The sequence below is a fragment of the Triticum aestivum genome, chromosome 3D (genome assembly GCF_018294505.1).
Source record: "Triticum aestivum cultivar Chinese Spring chromosome 3D, IWGSC CS RefSeq v2.1, whole genome shotgun sequence".
NCBI classification, from domain to species: domain Eukaryota; kingdom Viridiplantae; phylum Streptophyta; class Magnoliopsida; order Poales; family Poaceae; genus Triticum; species Triticum aestivum.
This window is the reverse complement of record NC_057802.1, coordinates 601,308,324-601,317,377: the sequence shown is the minus strand read 5'-3', so window position 1 is coordinate 601,317,377 and position 9,054 is coordinate 601,308,324.

Genomic DNA, 9,054 nt, shown 5'->3' with positions numbered 1-9,054 from the left:
CACGCCCGCATTTTGAAGAAACGGCAGCTGCGGAACATGCGCGCCCTCGTCCGAGAGCAGAATCAGGCGGTCCGTGCCATGGCTGGACTGCCATTGAAGGAGGAGATGGCGGACGGTGACGGTGAGGATAGCTCCCGCGACGAGCAGATCTTGCTCGATCCATACAGCGTCCTCGACCGGTACTTCCGCGAGAAGGACGGCAAGGGCGCCGGGAAGGGCAAGGGCAGCCGTGGGTGAACTCCACCATAGGCAAATAAGCCAAATTTTGGTAGTCCGATGGCATGTTTAGTTAGTAGTGAGATGGAGTGACCGGACGTTGTGTGTGCATCGACGTATTTTCTTGAGTTTGTATGGATTTTAGATATGTTAATTGAGGTGTTCGGATGTGGATTACATTATTTGAGGGGTGACCGTCAGTGCCCGGGCGCGTCCGCGAGCGTTTGTGGGGCTGGATTCGCCGATCACGGCTGTAGATGCTCTTACCTCTGCACGTGACTGGCCATGTAGCTCTGCGACCTACCCGAAGCCTCCTTCCACCTCCTTGCTAGCCACCTCCCCCTCTACCTCATTGACGCATGACTCTGGTCAGGATTCGACAAAAAAAAACTATGTTTTCGTTCCCCTAGTGGCCCCGTGATCGACACTTGGACCCTCGCTATTTACTGTCTGCTCCGCCATGTAGGATTTGCGCATCCCATGCCAGTACTGCCAAACGGCGGACTCTTCTCTTTGACTTTTGCCCTGCTGGCCTGCTTCTCTTGCCGATTGGCCCTTCACAATTGTTGCAAGCTACTGGTGAACGGCGCCCGCCCTTGGGCGTGCATGCAACTCTTCTGCATCCTTCACACGCACCTGCCCTCGTGATCCAGGTCAATCCCGTGCCTCATCCTACGCAGAGGTGACCCTTGTTAGATTATTATTATTTTTAGACAAACTTGCCAAGCTTTATTCAGAACCTTGAATGTTTACAGGTACAAAAGACAGCCCACCCGGTTGGCCCAACCAAACGTGGCGACCGAAACCGAGTGTCAAAACAATCTTGGCAAGGTTGTGAGCCTCGAAATTCGAGCTCCTAAACTCATGAACTATGTTACACGAAGGAAAAAAACTAGAACGATCTATAATTTCCTGTATTATAGCTCCATACTCTGTCGCTGATCTCTTCTTTATGTCATCCACCACTATCTTACAGTCTGAGGCAATATGTATTCGGTTGACATAAACGTCCTCCGCCAAAGCTTGTCCTTCTCGTATAGCCAAAGCCTCAAGCGTGGCAGCGTTCGAGACATGCTTGAACTTGATTGCTGAGGCCCCCAGAAACTTTCCCATCTGGTCCCGGCATATAGCAGCCGAAACTCCACAAGTCTCGTCACATGAGACCGCCGCATCTACATTAATTTTTGCATGGCTCTCTGGCGGCGGCTGCCATGTTGCCGGTCGATTCACCGCCACCCTGCTGCTCCCTGCCGGCTGCTTTTGCACTAACTGAATATCGTTGAGAAATTTCATGACAAAGGCATTGGTTGCATAAGGACTTTCATAAATCTCTTCGTGAATCACCCTTCTTATTGCTCGCCATATCGCCCAAAGCGTCACCACCACACGGGTAAATTCATCATGGGACAGAGTATCATGCAACGTGAAGAGCCAGACCCTTGCGTTCATTGACAGAATATCCACCATGGACTCCACCATTTCTTCCGAGCACAAAGACCAGACACTCCTTGCCATAATGCAATCTATGAGGGCATGTTTCCCGCTATCTTGTGAAGAACATAACGCACATACCTTCGTAGTGGACATGTTTCGGTGGTGGAGAAGATCAGCTGTTGGTGTTGTTTCATGACACAGTCTCCACAAAAACACCTTTATTTTTGAAGGAATTTTCATCTTCCAAAGGGATGTCCACACTCCCTCGTCCCCAGAGTCAGTGGTGTGACCCCCAACCGGTTGCAACAAAGCTTCATTCCTGAGCTTCGTTCCGAGCAAAAATTTGTAAACTGACTTTACTGAAAAGATTCCCCTTTCATCTTCTCCCCAGGCCCAAAAGTCAGCCACTCTCCTTGTGCATAACGGTATCTTGAGAATGCTCTCAGCATCTAGAGGTATGAAAACTTCTCTCACCCTTTCATCCCGCCATGAGGCAGAAGATTGATCAATCAGCTCCGAGACCCAAGTTGGCTTATCTTGTACAAGAGATGCTATTGGCCTCATCCCCGACCTTGGTATCCAATTCTGGTCCCAGATATTGGTCTCTTCTCCAGTCCCAATTCTCCTAATAAGGCCTTGTGCCAGAGCTTCTCTGCCATCAATGATCGCTCTCCATATTTGTGATGGGTTGTCTCCTAACTGCGCTTCAAGAAAAGAGGATACTGGATAATATTTTGCTTGTAATATTCTGGAGCTCAAAGCCAATGGATCTTGTAAAATTCTCCAAGCTTGTCTGGCCAGTAGTGACAAGTTAAAAATCTCAATATCTCTAAAGCCCATCCCTCCCAAGTGCTTTGGTTTTGTACAAACGTCCCACGATATCCAGCAAGGTTTTCTCTTCCCCCTTTTGCTACCCCACCAAAACTGTCGAATCAACGAAGTTATACTTTCACAAATACCCCTTGGTAATCTGAAGCAAGACATGGAATATACCGGTATAGCTTGAGCAACTGCTTTTATTAACACTTCCTTACCTCCATAAGATAACAGTTTCTCCATCCAACCTTTGATTTTCTCCCGAACTCTATCCTTCAAATATTTAAAGGTTCCATTCCTAGCATGCCCTACATCCGTCGGCATGCCTAAATATCTATCACTGAGCTGCTCATCATGAACATGAAGGGTGTCCTTTATGTTGTCCCTAACCGCTTGTGGACACCCCTTACTGGAAAAAATTGATGATTTCTCATTGTTGACTCTTTGCCCCGACGCATTGCAGTAGGTCTCCAGAAGGTTTGAAACAACCCCTGCCCCCTCATCACTAGCCTTGAAAAGCAGCAGGCTATCGTCAGCAAAGAGCAAGTGATTGACAACTGGCGCTGTCGGAGCCACCTGAACTCCCACAAAAGCTGATGATTGAGGAACGGATTTCAAGAGGCACGAAAGGCCCTCCGCTGCTAACAAGAAGAGATAGGGGGAGATCGGATCTCCCTGTCTGATACCCCTCGTGGGCCTAAATTGTTGTAACTGCTCTCCGTTAAATAAGACTGAGAAGGACACCGAGGTGACCATGTTCATGACCACCCTAATCCATTGATGGTCAAAGCCCAGCTTGACCATTATAGCTTTGAGATAGTCCCAATCAAGCCTATCGTAGGCTTTCATCATATCCAGCTTCAAGGCACAATGACTATTGCTCCTTGACTTACTCCTCTTCATAAAATGGAGACATTCATACGTTGTGATGGTATTATCTGTGATTATTCTGCCTGGGACAAAGGCCGACTGTTCTTCTGAAATGATATCTGGTAAAATTTGCTTCAATCTGTTCGCTATCACCTTTGACGCAATCTTTACAACACGTTACACAAACTTATTGGTCTGAATTGAGAGAGCAAAGATGGATTTAGTACCTTAGGAATTAAAACCAAAAAAGTATCGTTGATGCACTCCGGGCTTTCTTCTCCTCTGACAATTCTAAGGACAGCCTTTGTCACCTCTTGCCCACAAACCTCCCAGTGCCGTTGATAAAAATGAGCCGGGAACCCGTCCGGGCCTGGGGATTTAGTAGGAAACATCTGAAACAAAGCTATTTTGATCTCCTCCTCAGTGTAATCAGCACATAAGACAGCGTTCATCTCAGCAGAAACCTTACGGGGCACATGATCCAAAACTGCATCCATGTTGGTAACACCCTCGGACGTATATAGGTTTTTATAGAAGTCAGTCACCATCTCCTTCAGTTCCACCGGATCATCCACAGTGATTCCCAAAGAACTCATCAAAGCTTTTATCATATTCTTCTTACGCCTCATGCTTGCTCTCAAATGAAAAAACTTCGTATTTTTGTCTCCAGCCGTCAACCATTCTATACGTGATCTTTGTCTCCACAGAAGTTCCTCCCTATGATAAAGTTCAACCAAACGCTCGTTAATTTTCCTTTCCGAGTGGTCAGGACCCAATCTGGATGGATCATTACGCAGATCTTCTAATTTCTTTTTCAGGGTCTTCATCTCCCGTCTTATGGACCCGAAGGTCCTTCTGTCCCAGCGTTGCAAGCTATTCGATAGGTGTTGCAATTTTTCTTTTAAACCTTCCACCCTATCGCCCGAATCAGATGCAGACCACGAAGACAAGATAGTCTCTTTTAAATTTTCATGTGTCTCCCAGGCTACTTCATAGCGGAAAATTTTGCTCCCCCCTTGCATCAACTCAATCTCTCTGTTCAGCTCCAGATGGATCGGCCCGTGATCCGATGTAGCTGCCGTAATATGTGTTAGTCCCACAGAAGGGAAAAGGGAACACCATTCCGTGGAACCGAGAGCTCGATCAAGTCTAACTCTAGTGAAAGTGCCCCCAGCCACCTTCTTTTCGAAAGTCCAGAAGCGACCCTTGAAGCCAAGATCCACCAGCCCGCAGGTGTCAACCGCATCTCGAAAGCCCTGTATTTGGGCATTGCTACGTTGGCCAACGCCCTCTTGTTCATCTGGCCGTAAAACCTCATTGAAGTCCCCAATGCATAACCATGGGAGAGAGCTTGAGCCTGCTATGTTTTTCAAAGTAGTCCAAGTGTGATGCCTTAGGTGAGTTTGTGCTTCCCCGTAAACCACTGTAAGTCTCCACGGATCAAAACCCGTCTCCCTAATACCACAATCCAAATGATAAACTGAATACCCCAAGATTTCAATATCCAGATTGTTATTCCAAAACAAACCGATACCTCCACTTCTACCTACGCTGCTGACAGCAAATGCTTTATCATAACCAACAGAACTAGCTAAATTCTCCACTCTTGCTTTGTCAATCTGTGTCTCTATTATACAAAGCAAAGTGGGGGCAAACTTCTTCGCGATCTCACGAAGCTCGTGAATTGTCGAGGCATTGCCCACTCCCCGACAATTCCAGCTTATGATACTCATTGCTCCCGGCGGCACTCCCCGGAGGAGCCCGCCGATATACCATTTTTTGCCTTTTCTCCCTCGCCTGCTGCCTTCTCCGCCAAATGATCCCCCTGCTTGGACCTTTTGTTAACTTTCCTTGGTGACACATATACCGGGGGCATTGGAGGAACGCCTAAAGGTGTTTTTCCAGCAACGGCTAAAGTACCCTCACCAACAAAAGTAGGAGGATCCTGGACCCTGGTAACTAGTGGCAGAGCACTATCCACTGAATTTCTTTTGTTGTTGGTTCTGAACGCCATAGCAGCAAGACCTTCAGGATCTGCAGTCCCATCCTGAGTCTCCCAAGCGGGCTCGCGTTCTTCTTGTTCGCTGGATGTGTTTCTTGCTGGGTCCCCTCCTCTTTGGGTTGTATCACGACCCCTGCCTCTCGTTCCACCTCTGCTCCGACCTCCCCTGAAGAAGGGTCTCCCTTCCCTGGGTTGTGAGTACTGAACCTCTCTACGCTTGGCAATCATCCAGCTCCCCCACTTCTTGTCAGTTTCGTTCCACACCCCATTGCCACACTCCTCAAATCCATGTCCCATGAGGCCACAGGCCTTGCAGAAAAAAGGAATTTTTCATATTTCACCACTAGCATACGTCTCCCTTCTCCCTCCACAGACAGAGGAACGAATCTTGTCAAAGGTTTAGCAGTGAGAACACGAACCCTAACCCTGACATAATCGCCCTCGAAGTACAGAGAAGGGCGGAGCTGCACCTCCCTTACCTTGCCAGTTCTTCGAGCCAACTCATCCACAACCTCTGGTTGGCGGTACAGGTCGGGGACTTTATGAATCTGCGCCCATACATACAGGCCGTCCAACACATATTCTTCTGGGTCTGTGACCCCGTCGTAGTCCTCAATGACCACCGCGTAGTTACGGAAAAGCCACGGACCACCATGAACCACTTTCTTCCAATCTCCCAAACAAAACATCTGAAATATGAATCTATTCTCACCCGCTTCTCTGAATTTGGGCGTTTGTGCTAAGCCCCAGACAAACTTCATGGTATCGAAAAAGGACGACGAACTAAACGGCCGATCAGTGTTGACCCTTGCGATCGCCAACCATCTAGATTCCTCTTTGAACCACTGGGCTTTTTTCCTTCCCGATGATTACGTCGTCTAGCTCTTCATCCATAAGCTCCATATTCTTGAGCATCTCCTCTAGATCTTCCTCCTCCGTCCGTCCCGATCGCGACGGTGAGCCAGTCGCCGCCGCCATCGGATGAGGTACCCGCAGAAACCCAAGGTCCCTAGCCGTGCTTGGGTACAGAGGTGAAAATATCCCTGTCGGAAATTGCAAAAACCTCCCGCCGGCAGATGAGATTGCCTGCGGAGGTAACGAAACCCTAAACGAGAGGGTAACTTGGTGGTGGTTGCATCAGGTTGGGCCAGGAATACAAAAAAAACTATGTTTTCGTTCCCCTAGTGGCCCCCGTGATCGACACTTGGACCCTCGCTATTTACTGTCTGCTCCGCCATGTAGGATTTGCGCATCCCATGCCAGTACTGCCAAACGGCGGACTCTTCTCTTTGATTTTTGCCCTGCTGGCCTGCTTCTCTTGCTGATTGGCCCTTCACAGTTGTTGCAAGCTACTGGTGAACGGCGCCCGCCCTTGGGCGTGCATGCAACTCTTCTGCATCCTTCGCACGCGCCTGCCCTCGTGATCCAGGTCAATCCCGTGCCTCATCCTACGCAGAGGTGACCCTTGTTAGATGCCCACGCCCCTGGGATTCTGCTAACGCCCGAGGCCCCGTTGGTCAACTCACCCCTCCATGTCCAGTCAATCTGCCACTGCCCAGCTCTTGTTCACGGAATGTGACAAACGGAGGCCCCGAGGGATCTGCTTCGCTTCCACATCGGCTGTCGCATGGCCAGGACGTCGAGGATAGTTGCATGGGAATCTTATGCACATGCCCTGATTTCTTCCTCATATAGCATGCACAGCCCACCCCATCCCCCTACCCGCTCCTCGAGACCTCCAAAAAACCTGAACCTAATGGCGCGCTGCTACCATTGCTTGGCTCGCGACCATGTGGTGCGCGATTGCCGCGACCCCGTGCGGTACTGGAGGTTCTGCCGATTGGGCTATCTCTCGTGGTCGTGCACTGCTATATTAGACCCCCCCCCCTCCCCACATTCTATGCACACCTCTCCATCCACCTCCATCTCTAACGTTTCAAACTCCCAGTCGTCCCCACCCTCCAACAGACAACCCCTCCTCCAAGGTCCACAGCGTGCACAGAAATGTGTCCAAAGGAGCACAGAGAAAGCAGTTACAGCAGCCAGCCAGCCGTCATCTCCGAAGAAAGGTGGCGGGGCAGGGACGGAGGCCAGGGGCCAGGAGGGGGACGCCATCGTCGATGCACTCGCTGCTCTGGCCGGCGGAAATGCAATCGTCCTACTAGTACGCCGCATCCCAGCTCGACCATCCACGCCAGTTCTCGGCCACTTTCCGGCATGTCTGTGCCATGGACCGGCGACCTGAACGCGTCCCTCCATTTTGCTGACTCGCCATGCATCCCCGCAGCTTGCCGGGTTGTGAACGCTGGACGTGAATTAAGTGAGTGCTCGCCCACTGTTCGCCAGTATGACGCAACCGAGTGCGAAGCTAACTGATGGCGGGGAAATGTTGGACACCATCCATGATGGATTGGGTGATTTTAGTTTTTGGAGGAACACACATGGGCCGGAAGCGCACGAGCTGGTGGTGGTATACACGGGCCGAAGCAGACACAAGAAAACAAAAGCCCTAGTTTGTGAGCAGATAGGAGAAGTAGCCCAAAAAGAGAGAGATAGGCGAGGCGTCGGCCTGAAAAACGGGGAAACCGGCGTAATTTTCGCTTCAGGTGGGTCGAATAGACAAAATCTAGAAAAACACAAGTTCTAACTGGCGCTGAAGGCGCTCTTAACTAGGCCGGCCCATATGATATACGATTTGAATTGTAAACTCTCAAAAATAATGTCCAGAACAAGGGCATCAAACCCGCGATCTCAGGGTACGTATGAAAGAGCGATAACCACTACGCTATCGCACCTGATGTCAACCAATTGATTTTTGTCCTTTTATTTTTTTTCTTCCATTCCTGAGCTCTTTTATACGTTTTTATTCAGTTTTTCTTTTTTCTTTCTTTCTCCTTGTTCTTTTTCCTTCAATGCCTGGATTCTTTTCAAATTCATTAACTTTTTCTTCAAAATCAACGAACCCTTTTCCAAAATACATGAAGTTTTATTCAAATTCATGAACTTTTTCCAAATTTGTGAACATCTATTCAAAACCTATGAACTTTTCAAGAAAAATCAATGAAATTTTTTCAAATCCGATGAACTTTTTGCGTATTCAATGAACTTTCTTTCAAATTAATTTAACCTTTTTTCAAATATGATGATTTTTTTAGAGATTTGATGAAACTTTTTTAAAAATAATTCAACATTTTTCAAGTTGTGAACTTTGTCAAAATTGATGATTTTTTTCTAAATTTGTGAACTCTTTTTTAAATTGATGAACTTGTTTTCAAATTCAGTGAACTTTTTCTAAAGTCGATAAACTTTTTTGAAGTTTTGTGAACATTTTCTTAAATCCATGAACAAATTTGATTTTCACGTATTTTTTTATGGAAATCGTTGAACATTTTTCAGAACCATGAACTTTTTTTCAAAATCGATGAGCTCTTTTTCAAATTCGTGACCTTCTTTTTATCAAAATCACTGAACTGTTTTCAAATCTGTGAACTTTTTTACAAAGTCCGGAGATTTTTTTTTCGAATTCATAAGTTTTTTAATATAAAATCGATGAAATGTTTTCTAATCTATGAACGTCATGTACCTCAATTCGTTCGTTCGCTGTGCGAGCGAGCGTACGTGTAGTTCGTGATATCGATGCCGGAAGACCGACGTATACGAAAACGGATGGAGAGATATAAGATTGACGCGAAAGCGAAATAGGTCACGTTCCGAGC